Source organism: Stenella coeruleoalba, assembly GCF_951394435.1.
Source record: "Stenella coeruleoalba genome assembly, chromosome: 5".
Lineage (NCBI taxonomy): Eukaryota > Metazoa > Chordata > Mammalia > Artiodactyla > Delphinidae > Stenella > Stenella coeruleoalba.
Window position 1 is genome coordinate 59,503,806 of NC_137150.1, and position 24,854 is coordinate 59,528,659.

The 24,854-nt window shown below is 36.5% G+C and overlaps 1 long non-coding RNA gene across 1 annotated transcript; it reads left to right on the forward strand.

The window, feature by feature from the left end:
* The first annotated feature begins 2,678 nt into the window (after positions 1 to 2,678).
* On the forward strand, positions 2,679 to 24,572 carry LOC307186735. Its single transcript, XR_013828455.1, has 3 exons — positions 2,679 to 2,875; positions 5,888 to 5,961; positions 24,503 to 24,572. It is a non-coding gene; the product is annotated as an uncharacterized lncRNA (long non-coding RNA).
* Positions 24,573 to 24,854: the final 282 nt, after the last annotated feature.

Consider the following 24,854-nt stretch of genomic DNA (forward strand, 5'->3'; position numbering starts at 1 on the left):
TTTTAAAGGTATACTTTTTTCCTCTAAAAGGAGTACATTTTGATCCATCTTTTATCTTTATACACACATAGTTGTATCTGTTTTGCTTGGACTGTACTTTCATGTAAAAATAAAAACAATAGCAACAACTAAAAACTGAAGACAACCTGTGCCTTTAGTTTTTGAATCATACCATGTTTTCCGTGAATGGAGCAGTTAGGTAAATCAGGCTTTAAGATACCAGAAACGTAAAAAGCGGAGCCTTTCGATGACTTTCTTCATGCCATAATTCAAACACACACATTTTCCCAGTATCATGATTTTGGTCATGGATAATTTGTAGCCAAGGTCTCCATGCTAGAATTGGTCTCATTTCAGGACAAAAGATTTGTATGAGAACAGCAAGATGATGGTCAAAATAATCTTTTAAAAGTCAGGAGATAACCTTATCTCAAGAGAAAAATACTGTCCAGTGACCACATGTTCTAAAATAAGGGCCTTGCTACTGATCTCACTTTTCTATCAAGGAAACTGTAAAAATATGGTAAAATAGAGGCTATTACTTGAGTTCTGGTAAAATTGAAGGTATGATACAATTTCATGGTATTTTGATAGAATTTTGTACCTAAAAGAAATCTTAAAATAATTTGTATCATTGACCTGAAAGTTCAGAGGCAACATTATCAAATAGTAAGCAATGTCTGAGTAAAATTTTATTATTTATGACAAAGGCATCTCTATCTTGTCTGGACATGTTAGTCAGTTGTGCTAAAAGTACACTCCTCAGTCCTTTATAGATTGTGTTTATTTCTTCCTGTGCTTTTAGAAACCTTAAGTCTAAATAAATGTGGGGGTTCTTTTCTATTTGAGTAAAAACCGCTTTCTTTTCTTCCTCCTTCTAGATGGTTGCACAAGTTCCCTTCCAGGTTCATGAACCTATGACTGCTTAGTGAAGTTCAATATAATATAATTCCTTACAGATGCTCACGTATTACTTTGAATTTCCAGAGGCATTTACGGGAAAAAGAACTGACGATATGTACTACCATGTCTTGTAACGGGGCACTTGCTCTCATATAGTCTATTTTGCTGAACACTTTAGGGCCTATAGTGCTCTGTTAAAGCTGGTGATTTTGGCAGAAACAGACTCACAGACTTACAGAACAAACTTACGATTACTGGGGGGAAGGATGGTGAAGGATAATTGGGAGTTTGGGATTGACAAGTATACACTGCTATATTTAAAATACGTAACCAACAAGGACCTACCGTATAGCATGGGGAACTCTGCTCAATACACTGTAATAACCTAAATAGGAAAATAATTTGAAAAAGAATAGATACATGTATATGTATAACTGAATCACTTTGCTGTACACCTGAAAATAACACAACATCGTTAATCAACTATACTCCAAAAAAAACAAAACAAAACACATACACAGGAGTTGTCTTCATAATATAAACACAGCCTAAAATCGCAATGAAGATATAAACGTAAGAAAAAAAACAAAACAAAAGAACTATACTCCAATATAAAATAAAAAATTTAAAAAGTAAAGCTGGTGATTTGGGGATAGATTGACAAACAGACCAATATGGATAGGTGCGTGGATGGACGGATGGACGGATGGATGGATGGATGATGGATGGATGGTCAGGGAGGTGAAAAAAAAAAATATATATATATATATATACACAATATATAGTTTGATCTCTTCCTGATGAACTCAAAGGCTTAAACTATCTCCCTTCCAAGGCCTTTGTATCACAGACATCATCTATCTTGCTAAATGCTTCTGCAGTAGCCTATCCAATACTCTTCTTTTATGAATGGCATACGGGGCGGGGGGGGGTCCTCTGAAACTGTGCCAGAGTTTCAGCCAACTTAGATTATCACCCATGAAGATCTTTCCAGGCTTTAGTTATTTGCATGATTGCTGAATCTTACATTTCTTCTCCCTCAGAGCAGTGGTGGACTAATCAAATAATTCCTGTTCTTTTTTCTGAAATGAGTTAAATAACATTTTCCCATGTCGTATTTTGAAAATTATATAAGGAATAAGTAGGTCTTTTAAAATAAATATTGATGGTTAATCTTTAAAGGAATTTATCTTGTGTAATCCAAAAACATGAGCAAAGGAATGGTTTATAAGAATGGATTTATTTTTCTGTATAAAAATGTCATAAGCATTTAAGTCTTATTTTTAAAAGAAAATCTAAAATCTAGAGGTAGCACTATGAAAGACTAACATTCATACATATTTTGATACATATTACCCTGCTAGATTAGAACAAATCATTTTACCTCTACTTCCTCTCTGAAAAGTGGGAATAATCTTAGCCACTTGACATTAAGATTTTTCAAAATGGCATGAATGATCATTCTAAAGAATTTCTAGAACCAATCAGGATATGCAGGCTAATAAGCACATGGACATTACGTGGGTTGTGATTTAACTTTCTCAGAGATGGGATATCAAATAATCTTTGATAAAGAATATTTAGGATGACATTAGATACTGAAAGACAATAACAGCATGAAGACAGGGCCATTTTCACAGTTAATATAGGATTTGTATCTAAAATTAACTTCCGGCCATCCACAGGAGCAATATCTCCAGTTAAAAGTCTCCATGCTGTGCTTTGTTATAGGGGAATTGTAAGATATATGCAAAATATATTCATCCAACAATGATTTCAACAGAAAGAGAGCATCATATGAGGCTGACGTAATGAGAATAGTTTGGCCATTAAGAGATTGAGAGACCAAAACCTATCTCAGTTCAAGATAGTTTATAATACCAATGTCATTCAACAAAGATCTTTCCTGAGAATACTATGGAAGTAACAAGTTAGAAAAACGCTGATACTCATCCTACCCACCTAGAAATAGGTATGTACCGTGAATACAATAGCAGCAACTGGACACCTCAATTTAATAAAGTTGTGTGATGGGGATATTTGAAACCTTTTGGCAGTAAGATAGTATGGACCTGACATCTGATGAACAGCTACAATAAACAGGCACTATAAAGATTATTTTGATCATATAAATTCAGTGAATGCTTAAAATATTCCTCACAAAATAGATTTCACAGATGAGGAACTGAGTTTCAGAGAGGCTGACTTTCTTAAGCTGATAAATACCACAATGTGTAAAGGGTTTGTTCTTTTGGTTATATTTGGTGTCTTCTAGGAGCTGTAGAGGAGTACAGAGATAGATGGAACATTTTCTTTTTCATCAAATAATTTGTAAGTTGGTGAGGTGTATACAGATATACATACAAATGTAACAACACTAGGATAAAAAGAAAACAATGAGAAACACAAACCTCAGAAGAATGGTTACTCTTTTCTAAGGAAAGACAGGAATTAGGGACAGATACTTCTACTTCTTGACTACAGTAGAGAGTACATGCATTTTTGTTTTATTATTATCATATATTATATTTATATGCATAAAACAATATAAATATAAAACAATATATATTTTTCTATTTTGTATGTATAAAATAAGGGACTTCATGTTTTAAAAAACATGATTACAAGTAGCTAACCTATATGTGATTTACAGGTACTATACCTACTAGTGGAAAAGTCCAAAATATAATTTACATATCAATCAGATGCAAAGTGATTTGAAAGAAAATAATTTTTGTGTGCATATATAACAGATGGGCTCAGTGTCAGAATAAGCCATTTGATAACTGGTGAAACTAATAAATGCTTAGAGGCAGTTAAGCACTTTATCCTCAAATCACTTCAGGGGTATTATATATTTGTGACAACTCTTTGAACCAGATGATAAGAATATGAGAAAACAATGGCTAATACAGTGATATAACAACTTCCTTCTTCATAACTCAATACCAGCCATACTATAAATCCACATGTCCCTTACAGCAATTATCACAGGGCCTTAAACATAGTAGACACACAAATGAGAGCTTAATTTAAAATAACTAACATACACATACACATACTTAGCCTGGTCTAGGTAATTTTCATATATTATTTTTAAATTTTTTTATCCTCATCCACCCTGAAAGGTTGGCAGTGTACAGAAACTGTCGCTCAGAAGATTCAGTATTTTGCCCAAGGTCACTACAGGGGTAGTATTATATAGTAAGACAGTATTTGAACCCAGATCTGTTCCACCATACAATCATCTAATCACAGGTAATACTAATCCTTACAACCACCTTGTAAGACACGTTCTATTATCACCCTAAGTTTACAGATAAGGAAACTGAGACATGAAGAGATTGTCATATGTCCACAGTCACACACTTGATTTGGACTTGGGGAGACTTAAGTGGGACGGAAATTGGACCAGATCTCATTTCCTCAGATCTGCGTTTGTCACAACCACTGTATAGAAGAGAAAGAAACAATTTCATATACGAACTTCTCCAAGGCAAACCAGGAGAGAAGCCTCACTGAAATACCTTACTCTCTGGATTTAAGTGGCCTGAAACTAGCAAAAGTGTCCCCTGCCATTTGGCCTCTTAAGATCCTCTTAGGAGTGGACACAATCTCCCAAGTAGCCCAGAAGACCAAAATCCACAGCAATATACACTTAACACTTGAGTACATTGTCCCATTAAACTGGCAAGACAAGAATACCCCAAAAGCTGTCTCTAATCTTCCTCTCCTTCTCACAACGAGGCTTCTGACATCAAAGTTCATTGTTAAAAGCATCCTTAATAGAAATATTACTGTATATATTTTCACTAGAGAGAAGAATGTCAGGGAAATTTGTCATGATAGGTGTTTACCATAAGTCTGACATGCATTATTGTTAGATCATTCTGCTCTCCTTCCATAATTTTTCTATGCAATTTATTTATGTGCATATTTAAATGGTTTGCCACTTGATTGAAATTATAGTGTGTTCAAACCAGATTTAACACTGACTGGCAGTTGCTGTTAAGGAATACTTGGAACCTATGAACAGGTCATAATATGGTTGTATTATCCAGCAGAATATTTCAGGAAATCAAATAGCTGACATTGCCAATACAAGTACCCTGTTCATTTCAGGCAAGGTTATATCATATTCATCTCTATAGTCCACAACCCTAGATCCACATATGACATAACAGTGGTACCACTAACAACTTCTCATACAAAGACTCTGCCTACAAATCCAAGGGTCTTGGAAATAACTTAAAAAAAAAAAGTTCAATCGTTGGAGCAATTCTTTAAAAATGTAGGTATTTGTACTGTGTACAAAAAACAGTATTTTATTCAGTTTTCTGTAGTTTTCATCCAGATATTTGTTATAGAAAAGTACAGCCTGTGACAAAGGAAACAAATCCACACTATCACAGAGAGAAGGTTCTTGATAGGGCAACAGCCCAAATAGTTCAAGGAACCAACGAAAACACCAAATAGCCTCAGATTTTAGTTTTGAATTTAGAAAAGCTAAAATTTTATAATAAACAGATACTTTATCATTTTTTCCCTCCCCTTTATGTTTCCTACTTTACATATCTACTCTAGATCTCGGGCACTTAATCACTCTGTGCCATTTCTCAACTGTAAAACAGGATAATAATAATAATAATACGTTCTCTTTGGGTGTTGGATGTATTAAATGAGGTAAAGCAGTTAAATGCACACATCAGATACTTGGCATGTGGTAAGTGCTATATTTTAGCTAACGTATTATTTATAATTATTGTTCCACTATTATTATTCCATGATTGTTATACATCATACTTTACAGTAGCTTTTAAAAAGTAAATTAACAAAACATTTGGGGCACCTCTATGAATATAAAAAATAAATTATAAACATAATGAAATGAGAATTGGTATATGATCGAAGATCACTTTGGTGATAATACTCATAAAAATTACAAAATGGAGCCACTATTGAAATGTCCTTTATGTTTCTGCAGACTAGATTACATGACATCCTAATGTGTTCTGCAAAGAAACTTCAACCCTATATCAAATGTGCCTACAATGCAAGGTACCTCGCTATAAGAAATATCTGACAACCTCGATCTTGATCTCTTTAAGATTATATTTTCTCCTGTAGCTTTTGTTTGTCAATTAGAAATCAAGTAAATAGGTAAGTGATCAGTATATTGTAACTCTTTGGGATGCAAAAGGGGAAAGGAATTAACATTTGTTGAATACTATCTAAGTGCCAGCAAGTTTGCTATGTGTTTTACATTGGTCATTATTTCATTTAATCCCCATAACTGTCCCCCGAGACAAGTATTATCCCTATTTTAACAAATGTGGACATTGTTTCTCAGACACTTTTTTTTTTAATTTTATTTACCAGCATTCTTTTTTTTTTTTTTTTCGCGGTACGTGGGCCTCTCACTGTTGTGGCCTCTCAGACCATTGCGGAGCACAGGCTCCGGACGCGCAGGCTCAGCGGCCATGGCTCACGGGCCCAGCCGCTCCGCGGCATGTGGGATCTTCCCGGACCGGGGCACGAACCCGTGTCCCCTGCATCGGCAGGCGGACTCTCAACCACTGCGCCACCAGGGAAGCCCCTCAGACACTTCTTTATTATATGATTAGTCAATTAAGAACTGATAGATCAGAGTCTAGAACCTAGGTTTATTTGTCTCTCAAGTCTATTCTCTGTATACCATACAATGTTTACTTTGAGCAACTACATTTTTAATTGCAGTATAACTGACACACAATACCATATTAGTTTCAGGTGTGCATCATAGTTATTCAATATTTATATACATTTTGAAATGATCACCACAATAAGTCTAGTAACAATCTGTCGTGGTATAATGTTATTACAATATTATTGACTATATTCCCTATGTTGTACATTACATCCCCATGACTTATTTATTTTACAACTGGAATTCTGTATCTTTTAATCCCCTTCACCTATTTTGCACCAACTCCCTCCCCTCCGGCAACCACCAGTTTGTTTTCTCTATCTATGAGTCTGTTTCTGTTTTGTTTTGTTTGTTCTTTTGTTTTTTAGATTTCATGTGTAAGTGAAATTATATGGTAATTGTCTTTCTCTGTCTGTCTTATTTCACTTAGCATAATGCCCTCAAGGTCCATCCATGTTGTTGCAAATAGCAAGATTTAGATCTTTTTTATAGCTGATAATATTCTGGTGTGTGTGTGTGTATGCCACATCTTTATCCATTCATCCACTAATGGACACTTACGTTGTTTCCATATTTTGGCTATTGTAAACAATGTTGCAGTGAACATAGGAGTGCATATGTCTTTTCAAGTTTGTGTTTTATTAGGATAAACACTTAAAAGTGGAATTTCGGGATCATATTTTTAATTTTTTGAAAAACCTCCATACTGTTTTCCACAGTGGCTGCATCAACTTACATTTCCACCAACAGTGCACAAGGGTTCCCTTTTCTCCACATCCTCACTGAGTAACTACCTTTGACTGACCACTCTTTTATAGTGCCTGATAACTTGTTTCCCAAAATTATCTGAGAATCACCTTTAGAATAGCATACCATGACCTTATGGGAAATGCTAAAAAAATTTTCTTATTTGCTGACTCTAATTAGTATATTTCTGTTTAATTTTTGGGAATCCTGGCAACAAATTTCTACAGAGAATGGGTTCCTAAGTAGCAGCTTAGAAAAATCTCCATAAACACTTCATTTGATATTCTCATATTTTACATTGGTGCAAGCATTTTGTACACCCCAGGGATGTGAAATGTCCTATAAGAAATGCGGTGAGCTGCCAGTCAATGCCCTGCAGGGGGGATTTATGAAATGAAATCCTGCAAATGTTGTTTGTTTCTTTTCAGCCCAGACTGCATGAATTATTTGAACTAAATCGGGGGATGGATGAAGGAGTGCAGGAAGCTAATACACAGCTCTGCACCCCCATGGATGCCGAATAAATACTTGTGGCCTGAAAGACTACTCACTACAAAAGTCTAAAACATTTGAGATATTGGTTTTATGTGGCTCCTATAGTTGTTGGGTTTTTTTTTAACAATTACCCCAATTATCATCACCATCCTTCTTAAGTGAAAGCCAGACTCGCCTCCTTGAACTGCTTTTCTCTCTCCCACCAGGAGAGAGACTGCATGTGAGGTCCAGGTGCTTTATTCTGACTGGATTTACCTTCCAAGACAGAAGAAAGGTTAGTCTCAGGAGGTGGAAGGAGCTAGACTGACTGGGGAAGCATCATGCTTTCATGGAAAAAGCCTGATCTTCTAAGGGCCTGAGTTTTACTCGAAGCTCTTCTGCTTTCTAATTGTGTGACTTGGGCAAGATTGCTTTACTTCTCAGAGACTCCACTTTCTCATCTCTAATAAGGAGGAAATATCATGAGCATTAAATAAGATGGAGTTTTTAAGATACCTGGTACATAGTAAGCATATCACTTACTAAATACTAGCTACCTTTGTTTTCATTTTTGATGAAGCAGTAAAACGAAACAGTATCATATCCTGAATATATACTATTAGATACCTGGGAGATTTTACATCATTAGTTGCCACTTAAAGACCTTTTTGACCTTTTTTTTTTCCTAACAGTAGTTATCATAAAACAACCCAGTAGTGTTCCCTTTTCACTCAGTGGCTGTACACATAGTTTGATTGAAAACTAACATCCTCTTTTTCAGCTGCCTTATTCTCCAGGAATCTATATAGTACATTGCCTCAGATTATCTCACTAATTACTTAAATCCTGTTATCTAAATATGAGTTGTAAAATCATCATCTACTTCTAGATACGAAGAGTAATATAGAATGTAAAAATATGGTCAAAAGAATTTATCTTCACCATACATTTTATTCTATATGTCTAGGGATATAGCTGGACTCAAGTAGGATTATTATTATTCTCAAAAAGCCTGTACTGGAGTTCCCTGGTGGTGCAGTGGTTAAGAATCCGTCTGCCAATGCAGGGGACACAGTCCGATCCCTGGTCTGGGAAGATACCATTATGACGCAGAGCAACTAAGCCCGTGCACCACAACTACTGAGCCTGCGCTCTAGAGTCCGTGAGCCACAACTACTGAGCCCGCGCACCACAACTACTGAAGCCTGCACACCTAGAGCCCGTGCTCTGCAGCAAGAGAAGCCACCGCAATGAGAAGCCCGCGCATTGCAACAAAGAGTAGCCCCCGCTCGCTGCAACTAGAGAAAGCCTGTGCACAGCAACGAAGACCCAATGCAGCCAAAAATAAACAAATAAATTAATATCAAAAAAATAAGCCTGTACTACCTGGAATTAATGTTGAAGCTATCTATTTTCAAAAACTAGGCAAAATGAAATACTCTTTACAATTCCTCTTTGGCCATTCTATTTCATTATTTTTAATATAGTGGCAGGTGTTTTAATCTGCAAAGAGCAAAACTTATCTTAAACAGTGAAATGTGTTTCTTTAGAGTTGTAGAGAATGTTTCATCCAGAGAGGCAGAATAAGCTTTTCTATTTACTTTTGTGAAAAAGTGTGTGTATGTGTGCGTGTACGTGTATGGTGTCTACCAGACCAATTACACTTCAAGTATAAAAACTCAATATTTCTGTCAGTCATCCCAATGTTCCATTTTAGAGAGCTCCAAACTTCTATATATTTGACTTTAACTAGATCACTGTTTTCCAAAGTGGTAAGTGAGGTATTAGTGGTGTACAGGTAAAAATTTATTTTATTATTTATTTATTTTAGTATGCTTTCAGAAGCTTAATTACAATATTAAATTATGATATAAAGTTTTAACTTTTAAACATACTAAAACATACCAAACATGTGTAAAAGAAACACAGCTTAAAAACAGACATTCCCTTTTTTACCTGCTTTGCAAAATAAAAAAATTTGATAGATATATGAATATATACATTGTGTATCAATGTACCCAAGAGTGTGGAAGAGGATTTACAAAAGGGAGGTGAAAAGGAAAATAAATTATCTATTATTGCTTTTTATAAAATTTTAGCTTTTCTAAATTCAAAACTAAAATCTGAGGCTATTTGGTGCTTTAGTTGATTCCTTGAACTTGTGCGGGCTGGATGAAAAATAGAGAAGACTGAATCAAATACAAGTATTTTATGTACACGATAAAAATATCTAGGTTTTTAAAAAGAATTTAGATGACTGAATAAATTTTTTAAGTCGTTTCCAGGACTCTTGGATTTGGAAGCAAAGACTTCTTATGAGAAGATGAGGAAGTTAAGAGTCTGTTTATGCAAGTCGGCATTAAATGCTCAATTCTAGTGCCCCATGTCAATGCAAGCACTGCTGGAGCAAGTGATCAAGGGAGAGAGTGGTAGGAAATGAATTGGGAGATAACGCCAGAGGTCAGGTCTTCTGGGCCTTACAGGCTACGTAAAATATTTTCGACTTCATTCTAAGTGTAATATGCAATCACTGGAGGTTTTTATTTTTAAGCATGTCATTTCTAATGTGACCTGATATGAATTTATAAATTACAGAAGTCTATAATAGCCATTTTCTAACTATCTATGGTATCTCTTATTCTTTATAGCAAAGAGTATTTTGCTTTTTATAACATGTATTATTCTAATTTTTAGACTACAAAAGTAATTTTTGTTTTTCTTCCTGTAGAAAATTGAGAAAAAATATTTAAAAAGGAAATAAGTGCATCTGTTGGCATTTTATGGCCAACAAGCCTGTTTTTTGTAAATCAAGTTTTATTGGAACAGCGATCTATGGCTGCTTTCCACACCACAACAGCAGAGTCTAGTAGTTGTGACAGAAACTCTATGGTCTGCAAAGCCTAAAATGTTTACATTAGCTGACACTTTACAGAAGTTTGATGACCTTTGTTCTAACCCTCTGAAATAATGTTAATTTATTAGTATATTTTCAAAGGTATATTCTAGACATATTTTTAAAGAGTCAAGACCAGACTATACTGTTATATATTTTTCTGAGTTCATTTACCACTATACCATCAGCGTTTTCACATATAATTAACATTCATTACGAAGGATAGAGGCCAACATTTTTTTTTTTTTTTTGCGGTACATGGGCCTCTCACTGTTGTGGCATCTCCCGTTGCGGAGCAACAGGCTCCGGACGCGCAGGCTCAGCGGCCATGGCTCACGGGCCCAGCAGCTCCGCGGCATGTGGGATCCTCCCGGACCGGGGCACGAAGCCGCGTCCCCTGCATCGGCAGGCAGACTCTCAACCACTGCGCCACCAGGGAAGCCCAAGGCCAACATTTTTAATGCCTGTATATATTCTACCTTATAAATATGCTATCATCTATTTAAATAATTCCTTATTTGTTCCCCTATTTTCTGACATTTAGTTTTAAAAAAATTTATTCATCAGTAATGCTATGGTGAATATTTTTGTTTATAATCGTTTGCATTTTTATCATTTCCTTAGGCTAGGTTCCTTAAGGTAAAATTATAGAATCAAAGAGTATCAACATTTTTAAGACTCCTGATAAATATACTGAGGTTTTAAATCATTGTTCCCCAAAACTCTGGGCCTCTGCAAGGTTGTATAACAACTTTTGGGTAAACTACAACAGTGGAGATTGGGGCTTCCCTGGTGGTGCAGTGGTTAAGAATCCGCCTACCAATACAGGTTCAAGCCCTGGTCCAGGAAGATCCCACATGCTGCAGAGCAATTAAGCCGGTGCACCACAACTACTGAGCCTGCGCTCTAGAGCCTGTGAGCCACAACTACTGAGCCCATGCACCACAACTACTGAAGCCCGTGCACCTAGAGCTTGTGCTCCATGACAAAAGAAGCCACCACAATGAGAAGCCGGCACACTACAACAAAGAGTAGCCCCCGCTCATCGCAACTAGAGAAGGCCCACGCGCAGCAACAAAGACCCAACACGGCCAAAAATAAATAAATAAAAATAAATAAATTTATTTTTAAAAAATGAAGATTGCTTTGGAGTGTCTTGGAGAAATTACTAATTTTTTCATATTTTAAATGTGAGTGAGGATAATTATAAACATAACTAATCTTTATTTTGGATAGAACATTGTTCTAAGTGATTTACATATATTAACTCATTTAATCCCCATAACAACCCTTTGGGATAGGTTTTATTACCCCTATTTTAGAGGTGGAACCAGGATTAAAACCTAGATCGTGTGATACCAGAGTTCTTGCATTTAACCCCTATACTAAACTGCTGCTTGAGTATTCCTGTATCTTGTTCATTTTTCTTTTCATATTCACTCCTGTCATATTCCACTACTATCAAGAATTATGTTCTGTGTTAACCTTCTAGGAAATATGTTTTGACTCTAAAGATCTCTGACTTCAAAAAGTTGGAAACCCATTGATATCAAGGACTGCATCCTTTTGGCAATAGAATTATTATTAATTTATATTAGATATTTATCCCTCCATTCCCCTGGGCTTTCTCTGTGTTTGTTCCCTCATTTTCTCATCTCTCAGAATTTTGTCTTGTCAACATTGATCTCTAAAGTTTAAAGTTTACATATCATGCTGTTATTGAAAAAACAGTCTGGTGTCATTCCGAATTATTATTACCACCATGAACACAGAGACAGGCAGAAGTGGCTTCCGGAAGTTCAAGGAAAATTTTCTCTCCTATAATTTTTTTAAAAGATAAATGCAGACACAACTTTGGTTTGATGTTATAATTACTTCTTTTCAGTTTCCAGCTATTTTTAAAACAAATTTACACCATTTGTGCTTGTGTGAAACCTCAAGGATAATGTTCAAGAGATCCTCCAATTATTTTTCCAATAGGTAAGCCCTACCTCTTAATTGTTTTAATTAGCAAACCTATGAAAATTAATTAAAACTGGCATCATACTTCCAAAATTACATACCACTGACTACTGAACATAAAAATCTTAATCAAGACGTTGAAAAGTTTGACTCCAACTTGTTTTAATTGTCTAATATGCTTGCTTGAGGGGTAAAATAATTAAAACAATAAGGTGAGTAAAAAGAAGATGCCTGGGCTTCCCTGGTGGTGCAGTGGTTGAGAGTCCGCCTGCCGACGCAGGGGACACGGGTTCGTGCCCCGGTCCGGGAAGATCCCACATGCCGCGGAGCGGCTAGGCCAGTGAGCCATGGCCGCTAAGCCTGCACGTCCGGAGCCTGTGCTCCGCAACGGGAGAGGCCACAACAGTGAGAGGCCCGCGTACCACAAAAAAATAAAAAAATAAAATAAAAAAATAAAAAGAAGATGCCTTCTTCTTGTAGGGAGTCTACAAGACCTTTTAAATGGATGCTTCAAAAAGTAATAATGATAGGGACTTCCCTGGTGGCACAGTGGTTAAGAATCCACCTGCCAATGCAGGGGACACGGGTTCAAGCCCTGGTCCAGGAAGATCCCACATGCCATGGAGCAAGTAAGCCCATGTGCCACAATTACTGACCCTGCACTCTAGAGCCCACAAGCCACAACTACTGAGCCTGCGTTCCACAACTACTGAAGCCTGTGCACCTAGAGCCTGTGCTCCGCAACAAGAGAAGCCACCACAATGAGAAGCCCGTGCACCGCAATGAAGAGTAGCCCCCTCTTGACACAACTAGAGAAGGCCCGCGCGCAGCAACGAAGACCCAATGCAGCCAAAAATAAATAAATAAATAATTTTTTTTTTTTTTAAAAAGTAATGATGATGATGTGGCCAGTTTCTTTTTCATTCTACCAAGATAAAGAGTTTTTCAGTAGAGGTGCCTATCCTGATGAGGGGGAAGCAATTCAGTCGCAGCGAGTTCCTGGCAGCTTTGTATGGAGATGAAATGTGAGGGCAGCCTAGGAAGGGGCATCAACTGGGGTTCAGACAGAGCAAGGAAGGGAAAAGAAAGAGAAGCACATGGTCTGCCTGTCAGGAGAGTAAATTGCTTCTCCTACTAAGTGCCAAACCCACAGTTAACATCATACTCAACAGTGAAAAGCTGAAAGCATTCCCTCTAAGATCAGGAGCAAGACAAGGATGCCCACCCTCGCCACTATTACTAACATAGTTTTGGAAGTCCTAGCCACAGCAATCAGAGAAGGAAAGGTAATAAAAGAATCCAAATTAGAAAGGAAGAAGTAAAACTGTCACTGTTTGCAGATGACATGGTACTGTATGTAGAAAATCCTAACAATGCCACCAGAAAACTATCAGAGCTCATCAATGAATTCAGTAAAGTTGTAGGATACAAAATTAATATTCAGAAATCTGTTGAATTTCTATACACTAATAATGCACTATCAGAAAGAGAAATTAAGGAAACAATCCCATTTACCATGGCATCAAAAAGAATAAAATACCTAGGAATAAACTACCTAAGGAGGCAAAAGACCTGTACTCCAAAAACTGTAAGATGCTGATGAAAGAAACTGAAGGTGACACAAACAGATGGAAAGATATACCATGTGCTTGGATTGGAAGAATCAATATTGTTAAAATGACCATACTACCCAAAGCAATCTAAAGATTCGATGCAATCCCTATCAAGTTACCAATGGCATTTTTCACAGAACTAGCACAAAAAAAATTTTAATTTGCATGGAAACACAAAAGACCCCGAACAGACAAAACAATCTTGAGAAAGAAGAACAGAGCTGGAGGAATCATGCTCCCTGGCTTCAGACTATACTACAAAGCTACACTAATCAAAACACTATGGTGCTGGCACAAAAACAGACACTAGATCAATGGAACAGAATAGAAAGTTCAGAAATAAACCCACACACTTACAGTCAATTAATCTCTGACAAAGAAGGCAAGAATACACAATGGAGAAAAGACAATCTTTTCAATAAGTAGTGCTGGAAAAACTGGACAGCTACATGTAAAAGAATTAGAACATTCTCTAACACCATTTACAAAAATAAATTCAAAATGGATTAAAGACCTAAATGTAAGACCAGGTACTATAAAACTCTTAGAGGAAACCATAGGCAGAACACTCTTTGACATAAATTGCAGCAATATTTTTTTTTGGATCCATCTCCTACAGCAATGAAAACAAAAGCCAAAATAAATGAATGGGACCTAATTAAACTTAAAAACTTTTGCACAGCAAAAGAAACCATAAACAAAACAAAAAGACAATCTATGGAATGGGAGAAAATATTTGCAAATGATGCAATAGACAGGGGTTAATTTCCAAAATACACGAACAGCTCATACACCTCAATATCAAAAAAACAAAAACAAAAAACAATCAAAAAATGGGCAGAAGACCTAAATAGACATTTCTCCAAAGAAGACATACAGATGGTCATCAGGCACATGAAAAGATGCTCCACATCACCAATTATTAGAGAAATGCAAATCAAAACCACAATGAGATATCACCTCACACTCGTCAGAATGGCCATCATCATAAAGTCTACAAATAATAAGTGCTGGAGAGGGTGTGGAGAAAAGGGATTTGCTAAAATACACTGTTTTAGTGTATTTATTTGGTAAATACACTATTTACCAAATACACTGTTGGTGGGAATGCAAAATTGGCACAGCCACTACAGAAAAGTCTGGAGGTTCCTTAAAAAATGAAAAATAGAGTTACCATATGATCCAGCAATCCCACTCCTGGGCATATATCCAGAAAAAACAAAAACTCTAATTCAAAAAGATACATGCACCCTAGTGTTCACAGCAGCACTATTTACAGTAGCCAAGACATGGAAGCAACCTAGACGTCCATCAACAAATGAACAGATAAAGAAGATCTGGGGCGTGTGTGTGTGTGTGTGTGTGTGTGTGTGTGTGTGTGTGTGTGTGTGATGGAATATTATTCAGCCATAAAAAAGAATGAAGTCATGCCATTTGCAGCAACATGGATGGAGTAAGTGATTATCATACTAAGTGAAATAAGTCAGACAAAGACAAATATCATACCACTTATATGTGGAATCTAAAAAAATGATACAAATGAACTTATATGCAAAACAGAAATAGACTCACAGACATAGAAAACAAATTTATGGTTACCAAAGGGGAAAAAAGGGGAGGGATAAATTAGGAATTGGGGATTAGCAGATACACAATACTATATATAAAATAGATAAAGAGCAAGGACCTACTGTATAGCACAGGGAACTATATTTAATATCTTGTAATAACATATAATGGAAAAGAATCTGAAAAAGTAAATATATATATTTAATTCATATATATATTTATATCTGAATCACTTTGTTTTACACCTGAAACATTGTAAATCAAGTATACCTCAATAAAAAAAAATATATGACAGATCCAATTTCTCTGCATCCAAAATAAAATAAAAATTGGTGATCTGCATAGAATAAACTAAAACTGTTCTGCAAAGAAAGCAGCATTTTCTTAAGAGCTAATGCTTGCCTATGCAAATTGGATGATTCCTCAAACATATTTTCAGTAATCGCCTTTATAAAAAAAAAATCACTACCCCTACTATTTTCCCTACTTTTATTCGAGGAATACAAATATATCTTTCCACAATCTTCCCACCTGATTTAATGTTTCAGAGCTAAGCACTTTCTCCTGTTATGTATGTATTATGTAGTTTATTTGTAATATATCTCTCTTATTGCAGGTAAAGACGTGCAAAGTAGAGGAAATGGTGATATGAATACTTTGGGCCATTTGGTTTGGAAAGTTTCCTTGCCATACTAGCCTTCATCCTTATTATTCTTCAAGCATCATGAATGCATATTCTTGGATTTTTCTCTGGATTCTCCAGAAGTCTAGTAGTACATTTAGTATATTTTTCACCATTGGCATATGTATCTGTATCATGTATGCTGCAGCAATAGACTTTAATCAGTGATACAAATGCATTTTCATTATCATATTTATAATTTTATTTTGGAGTTCTTAAAACCTCTCTACAGAACCCTGGGTTCCAGAAAACCATAGCTGTAGGAAATGGATAGTCATTAAAGGTGAGGGACATAGACAGATCTGCATTTTAAATGGAGGATGGTTAAAGAGGGAACATATTATTAGAACCCAAGAGATCTGTTAGAAGGTTATTGTAACAGACAATGGAGGGTTGAACTTCAAGATATGAATTAGAAAAGATGCAATATTTGAGAAGTAAAATTAATAAAAATAGACAATTATTAGTTATCAGAATTGAGAAAGATGAAGAGATCATTGATAGCTTCTTGCTTTGGAGACCACTGTAATTAATGGGGAGTGTGGTAAAGACAGACAGGAACCTGAAGACAGGGGAGCATGTTTACATTGATTCACAGTGAAGCAGATAAAGAATTTGATTTTAAACACTGTTAAGCTGAGGTACTGAATGTCCAGTGGACAGCTAAATACAGATCTATAATTCAAGAGAAAGACTAGGGCTGGGTTTGAATTTGACAACCAATTTGATAAAGACATGGGAGTGATGGCCAAGGAGAAAGTGGAGACTGAATAGAGAAGAGGGCTAAGGGCAAATTCTGGGGACCGTGACCTGTTATGGAGCATGTTGGGGAAAGAGCTACTGAAAAGTCAAGTACTGTAAGTCAAGCAGGGAAGAGTTAACATTATAGAAGTATGCAAAATAGAGGCACGGAATTAAGGAGAGAGCCAGTACTAGGCCACAGAGAATGCATTTTTTTCTCATTCCGTTTTTTCCTCTTCTAAATCTCTATGCACCTTTACCTTCTGCCATCTCTTATCCAAAAAATGAAAAAAAAAAAATTAAAGCCTTAGTGAATGATTTTACTCCTGTTTCACAAAGAAGTTTGATGTCATCGGGTATGACCTATTTCATATTCTTTACCTTCACAAACCATTCTTCCACATAAATCCTTCTTTCTTTTCTTTTTCCACTCCTAAGGCAACTCTGAGTCCTTTTACTTCTTTTCTACTCCTGACTTTGTTCTTTTATCTCATGATAGCTCCTTTTCCCCACTTCTTCAACAAATTCAGTCTCCTGAAGGCTTCTTCCTTTAGTCCTTAAAATATGAATACTTCTGTCCTTACACTGGCTTCTTAGAGCCTGCTGCTCCCAATCACTGCCCTCCTTCCTTCTTTCTCAACCAGTCTTTATATATATATATATATATATATATATATATATATATATATACACACATACATTTATTTATTTTTGGCTGCGTTGGGTCTTCGTTGCTTTGCGCGAGCTTTCTCTAGTTGCTGAGAGTGGGGGTTACTCTTCTTTGTAGTGCGCGGGCTTCTCATTGCATTGGCTTCTCTTGCGTACAGCACGGGCTCTAGGCATGTGGGCTTCTGTAGTTGTGACACACAGCCTCAGTAGTTGTGGCGCACGGGTTTAGCTGCTTCACAGCATGTGGGATTTTCCCAGACCAGGGCTCAAACCCGTGACCTCTGCATTGGCAGGCGGATTCTTAACCACTGTGCCACCAGGGAAGTCCCCCAACCAGTCTTGAAAGATATTTTTTATACCTACTGCCCCTCTTTCTTCTCCTCCCATTCTCTTCTGAATCTCCAGAGTCGGACTTTTCCTCTGCCCCAGTATTAAATTCCTCAGTCAAAAGTTATCAATGACTTCCTTCTAGCCAACTCCTTTGTCCTTTTTTTAAGATCAGCCCAATCAATTGCAGGCTTCATTTGACATTGCTGATTGGTCAGCCTGTCTTCAAGTTTTTATGCCACTGTGTAGTCCATGTTCTCTTCCTGTCTCTCTGCCAGGTTTCTTTCTCCTCTGGCAGTGTTTCTTCCTCCTCCTAATTCAAACTGTGGGTATTCCCTGAGTTGCTGACCTTGTGGTTCTTTTCTCACTGTACATGCTATGTTCCCTCAGACCACTCATCTACTCTGCTAGTTTACACTGCCATTTCTATTACAATGGCTCTCAAGTCTGTATCTCCTGTCCTGGCAGACTGATTACCTCTGCACTCCCATCCCTCTCAAGCCATCTGTGAATTAAAAGTGAAGACTCCATGCTGAAGACAGAGGATGCAGCTGGTCCAGGACAATACTTTGAGAATCGCTAGCTTACAACAATGGTTCTTAAACTTAGTTGCACATCAGAATCACTAGAATAGCTTTTTAAAAAATTACTTCTACTCAGAACCCACTACATACCTATTAAATCAGAATATCTTATGGTAGGCTCCCCCTGTTAATTCTAATATGAAATCATGGTTAAGATCCACTTGCTTAGAAATAAAGAGAAGTACTCCCTCCCTATCCCTGCCCTCCCCCCCAAAAATCCAGCAGCTTTGGGCAGAGTTTTTTAATCTTCAACCCCATGGTTTCCAAAAACGTCCATAAATTCCATGAAATAATACATAAAAAGGTTGTGTGTAACTGAGGAGGGAGCCTTCAACATACTCTCAGAAGGGTCCATGACTGTCTCCCCCAAATCAAAAATCACTAAAGAAGCTGATTCTCAGGCACAGCTGCCTGCACAATCTCTTACATCTCACACACACCACCACCGCATGTATTTCTAAATCCCTTCTCTTCATACATTGAAGCTTCTATGGAAAATAACTGTTTTACTTACATGGCTTCAAGGCCTGAAATTTTAAACCTTACATATTCACTTAGGCTGAGTAATTTTTTCAAAATGCTTACATGAAAGAAGAATCCAACATCTATCCATCATTCACGTGTTAGCAAGAATTGCTTCAACTTCAGTGTAGTTTTATACTCCCACATGTCCTAAAGTAATAGCTATTTTGACTAGGCAGAGAAAGATGTATGAAGAACTTTGAAGGTCTAAGTAGGGGTCCACAGAGAATTTTTTAAAAATTAAGACACTGAGAACCTGAAACACTGAGGAAGACCTCTGGGTCAGTAGGAAATGTGTGAAGAAAGAAAACTCAGAATACACAAAGAAAAATTTTTAGCAATGATATTCCAGACTGGTTGTGTGATGAAGAAATAGGAAACTTTCCTCCTTTTTTATTTTCCTCCCCCATATTTTTCCCTTACAGACTCCCAAGGTTATTAACTGAGGAATAATACCATCTGCACTGTCAGAGTCAGTTTTGAACAACGTAAAGTGTAGAGCCAGATAGGACTGGCTCCAGTCACAGCTGTGCTATTACTGACCAGGTAACCTTGAGAGATTCAGTTAACCTCTCTAAGTCCAAGCTTTCTATTTGTAAAATGACAGTGATAATAACTACTTAATAAGGTAATCCTGAGAACTAAATTTATGTGAAGAACTTATTACAGGGTTCAAACTAGCAAATATTCAATAAATGGCTGTGTTATCACAACTTGGCAAGGTTACGGACCAAGCAGGCAATTTGTAGACTGATCTAAAAATGCAACTATGTTTCTATGGGAAATTTCCATATTCCAAGCAATTGCCTTTGATACGGTCCTCATTACACAAACATTTAAATGCTAACTTTAAAAATTCAGTTTATTGGGCTTCCCTAGTGGCACAGTGGTTGAGAGTCCGCCTGCAGACGCACGGGACATGGGTTCGTGTCCCAGTCCGGGAAGATCCCACATGCCGTGGAGTGGCTGGGCCCGTGAGCCATGGCCACTGAGCCTGTGCGCCCGGAGCCTGTGCTCTGCAACAGGAGAGGCCACAACAGTGAGAGGCCTGTGTACCGCAAAAAAAAAAAAAAAAAATCAGTTTATTTACATATATACAATGGAATATTACTCAGCCATTAAAAAGAATGAAATAATGCCATTTGCAGGAACATGGATGGACCTAGAGATTGTCATACTGAGTGAAGCAACTCAGACAGAGAAAGAGAAATATCATATGATATCACTTATATGCAGAATCTTTAAAAAAAAAAAGATACAAATGAACTTATTTACAAAACAGAAACAAACTCAGACTCAGAGAACAAACTTACGGTTACCAGGGGGAAAGGGTGGGGGGAGGGATAGTTAGGGAGTTTGGGATTGACCAAAAAAAAAAACATTGCATATCACTATATTTTACACCTGTGACTTACATAATATTATACATCAACTATACATCAATAAAAAAGAAAGAAGAAAATTCAGTTAACTTTTTAAAGGAATTGCTGATCTTTCCAACTGCCAATCCTTTTTACTTATTCAGCTACCATCTTAATCTCACAACTAATATAAACTCCACTCTAAATTGAGAGTTCCTTAGGACTGTGTCTTTATTGAATAATCATTTATTGAGCATCTATATACCAGTAACTGGATAGAAAAATGTGCATACAATACAGTTTCTTTCCTAAATTCTACTTAGGGAAAATGACGTCCAAATACAATCCAATACAATGTGTATTATAATAAACGTGTGCCAAGAAGTATGGGGCATAGTAGAAGAAGATATTCATTTTATTTGAATTGATAAGGAAATCTTAGTAAAGGGGGTGACATTCAAACTGGGCCAAATGTGCATTGAAGTCAATATTAAATGAAACACATTAGGGAATAGAAAGAAATATGTGAGCTGCTACTGCAGGGAAAGATTCATAAGTGGACTATGATTTATTTGGACCCTGAATTCAGAAGATAAGGATAAAAGATGGAACAGCTTGGTATGCATGTAATAGTAAGATATACTATTATTAAATAGTTAGCTTGTTGATGGGAAATATTGGAGAGGTACTACCTTGGAAATAGATTTTGCAGTGCCCTACTAACCAGCAAGGAAGTTCCCTGGACTTGAAAGTTCTAACAACTTCATGCCATATGCAAGAAAAAGAAGCATTGTAGATTCTAAAACCAAGGTGTGTGTAACATGGTAAAAGTAGAGCTGGAGAAAGGTTATTTCAACAGTGACGTTGTGGCTAAAGATGGCAGATCAGATCATGTCGAAAGCAGTTTTGTTAACGCTGGTATGACCTGCTATAGATCTAGACTAGTACGTAGGTCTTTGGAGAGCAAAGGTAAAGAAATAAAAGTGACATTTCATGAATTTTATCTGGGATATTTGAATAATAATATCATCGACAAATATAGCAAAGGTAACAGGGAAGATGATAAATTGTTTTTTTAGTAAACAAAATTTATTTAGTGCTGTCAATATGCCAAGTATCACGTGACAATATCTAATGCTGTCATATACGTGTTATCTATATAATGGGTACATTATGTTTCATTCAGCAGCTATTTCCTCCTGTATATCTCATTTCTCCAAATAAATTATCCATTTCTGCTGGGCAAGATCTTATCTCATGTTTCTTACACATTGTGGAGCTTACCACTATAAAGGACATAAAGTCAGCATTTAATAAAATCTTATTGTTTGATTAAATATCTGAAGCCAGAATTATCAGAACACTAGCCCAAGTCCTAGGTGGAGTTGGCAGTGAATAAAGGAATCTACTTTCCTTTATTGCTATTTAACTTCCTAACAGTGATAGAGTGGAAGAAGTTCCAAACAGTGCCCAGTCATTCTAGACAATAAAACTCTAGTTCAGTTTACCTTGTATTATTCAGTAGAACAAATTTTATGGATCTAAGACATCAAGGGAAATAGTGAGAAATCGTGTTTCCTGTCTGTTTGGGTGTGTTTTTTACTTTGAAAACGTGGTCTTGACCAGAGAGGGGTGGGAGCAGAATAAGAGAGTAAATCAGTCCCATCTTTCATAGCAGCATATTTACTTCATCAAAAAAAATTAATTAATTAATTGGGATAGAAAAAAAAGTTTGAATACCTTTCCTTGACAGGATTCAGGACTTTGATGTGAGAAATAAAATACACATTTACAGTAAGTTTAGATTTGGTGGTGGAATTTAAAGCCCTTGTCCGTCAACATATCATAATGGATGAATGTGACACTTGCATAATAGCACTTGTTTGAGCACTTTTAGAAAGAGCAAGGTCGTCTTTGCAGTGTAGTAAGGGAGTTTAAAATTTTAAGGATGTTTTCTTTTCAGTGAGAAATAACACCTACTCAAAATAAGTTGGAGATTCGTGTTCAGAATCTATGTTGTCAGCCTGATGTTCAGGAATGGTTACAGAAGGAAAGAGAATCTCAAGGTCACTGGGAATAGTCTTTAGAGTATTCTTATAGGGCTTATCTGTGCTCACACGCCTAATTTTTTTCCAAGTGCAAAGAATGGCCACTTGCTTGAGACAGGCCCAGTGCCATCCTTTATTCAAGTTCCTTTATACTCCTCTTTTTAAAGAAGCTGTCAAGTTCTTTTTTTGCAGCTGACAGAAAAGGCCAAATCTACGTACAGGAAGGGAGGCGCAAAAAGAAACTTTTTTGTGTTGATGTTTTACTAAGTGAGCTAAGGAGAATTTTAGAATCATGTAATTTACTCTGGAGGCATTTACTGTACATAGCTATAGTGATGGTAATTTCTTTCATTGTTGAAGTGAAAAGATAACCATCAATCAGTTGTCAATTGGTCAATTGCAGAAGTGATGAAAAGAAAACTGGTAGGAACAATCACTTCTGTGGCTACCTAGACCATTTGGAGGCTCAAGAAAAGTATGGGAACTGGATTGCATCTTAAAAAGGGATTGGACCAGATTTTCAAAAAGGTTAATAGGCATAAATTCCTTGCAAAGAATGGCTTTGCAGTTAAACATAATCAGGAAATGCATTTTAAAAAATGAAAAATTAAAAGACATGGGGTTAAAAAAAGTTTTAAAAAATTTACTAGATATCAGGTAAGTATGCCCCCCTAATCTTGAAGTTCAGTGTGTTCTTAATGGAAAAAATAAATTAGTATACTAATAACCCAACACATGTATTTTAGAACAAATTAATGAAAATTACTTTGTACTCAGTCCTTAGTCTCAATATTGGGCACTTTGAAATAAATAACTTTCCAGGTATTTATCATAAGAAATTGAAAGTCCAAGTTAATTTTGAACACTGTTATTAAGCAAATATCTACAAATATTTTAATTTTTTAAACCTATGGAAGCTCACATAAAGGTTAAGATAAGTTTAAAAATCATTAACTTGCATAAAAGGCAAATGGTACTTTGGGATTTAGTGTTACAAGCAAGATTTCATTTTAATTTATCCTATTTACCTAAGAATAGCAATGTTACTGATTTATTCTGAAAGAGTTTCCCCCCACACACAGTGATTTTTTTTTTTACTGTGGTAGGTAATAAAAAGGATTACAGGCCCCCAGAAGGATGAGATATCATCAGTTTGTAATCCAGCCCATGGTTTCCTAGATACCGTATTGTCTGTTCTGTTCCGCTATGTGAAAAATGTTGAATATCAACAATGGGTTTCAGTGCTGTATTGTTGAGTTTTGTATGAACTAATCTAGCTTCACTAAGGAAAAAAAAAAAAAAAAAGAAAGAAAGAAAAGAAAAGAAAGAAAGAAGAAAAAAAGAGAAAAAAAAAGAACCACAGCTTTGGACAAAAGTCTATAGCCAGTGCATTTGAAACTCCCCTTGCACAAGGGCTGACTGTAGCTGGGGAAAGACAGTTTACTCATTTGCTCTCTCCTTTCATATAGTCAGCTGGCCCTCTTCTCAGGTGTAGATCACCAATTATCATTTCACCTGTTTTGATTCTCTGATGAGGAAAGTCCCAGGACTTATCAGCTGGGATAGGCCTCATTTACAAGACAGCTCTGTTCAGTATTTGGAAGGTAAGCTATTTGTACAACTTCTCTGCTGTAGTGTGCTGGCCTAGCTCTAGAACTTTTGCAGCATATCACTTATTTTTAACTTTCACTTTTTCTTCTCTTTTCTTCTTTTGGAGAAAGAAAGCCTGACAGGTTTCTCCGGAAAAGTGACCATCCATGGAATGAATGAAACGTTCTCTTTCTATTCCAGTAAGTAATTGACTTGTAACTAAAAATTGAACTGGCTGCTATGTCAACTGCAATGTGAGCTGCTGCTCACACAGGTGTTGCTTACTCTTTAGCCTGGAAAGAAAAGGGGCTTAACCTGTGATTAAATTTCAAGTCAATTGACCTCAACATGATAGTACATAGTTCTTACCTGCCTACCGAATGGCCTGAGTCTCATTTTGACCCTGATTCGGGCACCTGCGCTTTTAATGTTTAGTGTAGCTAAGGCTAGAGTTGCTCTTTTGGTTAGAAATAAAGTGGGTGG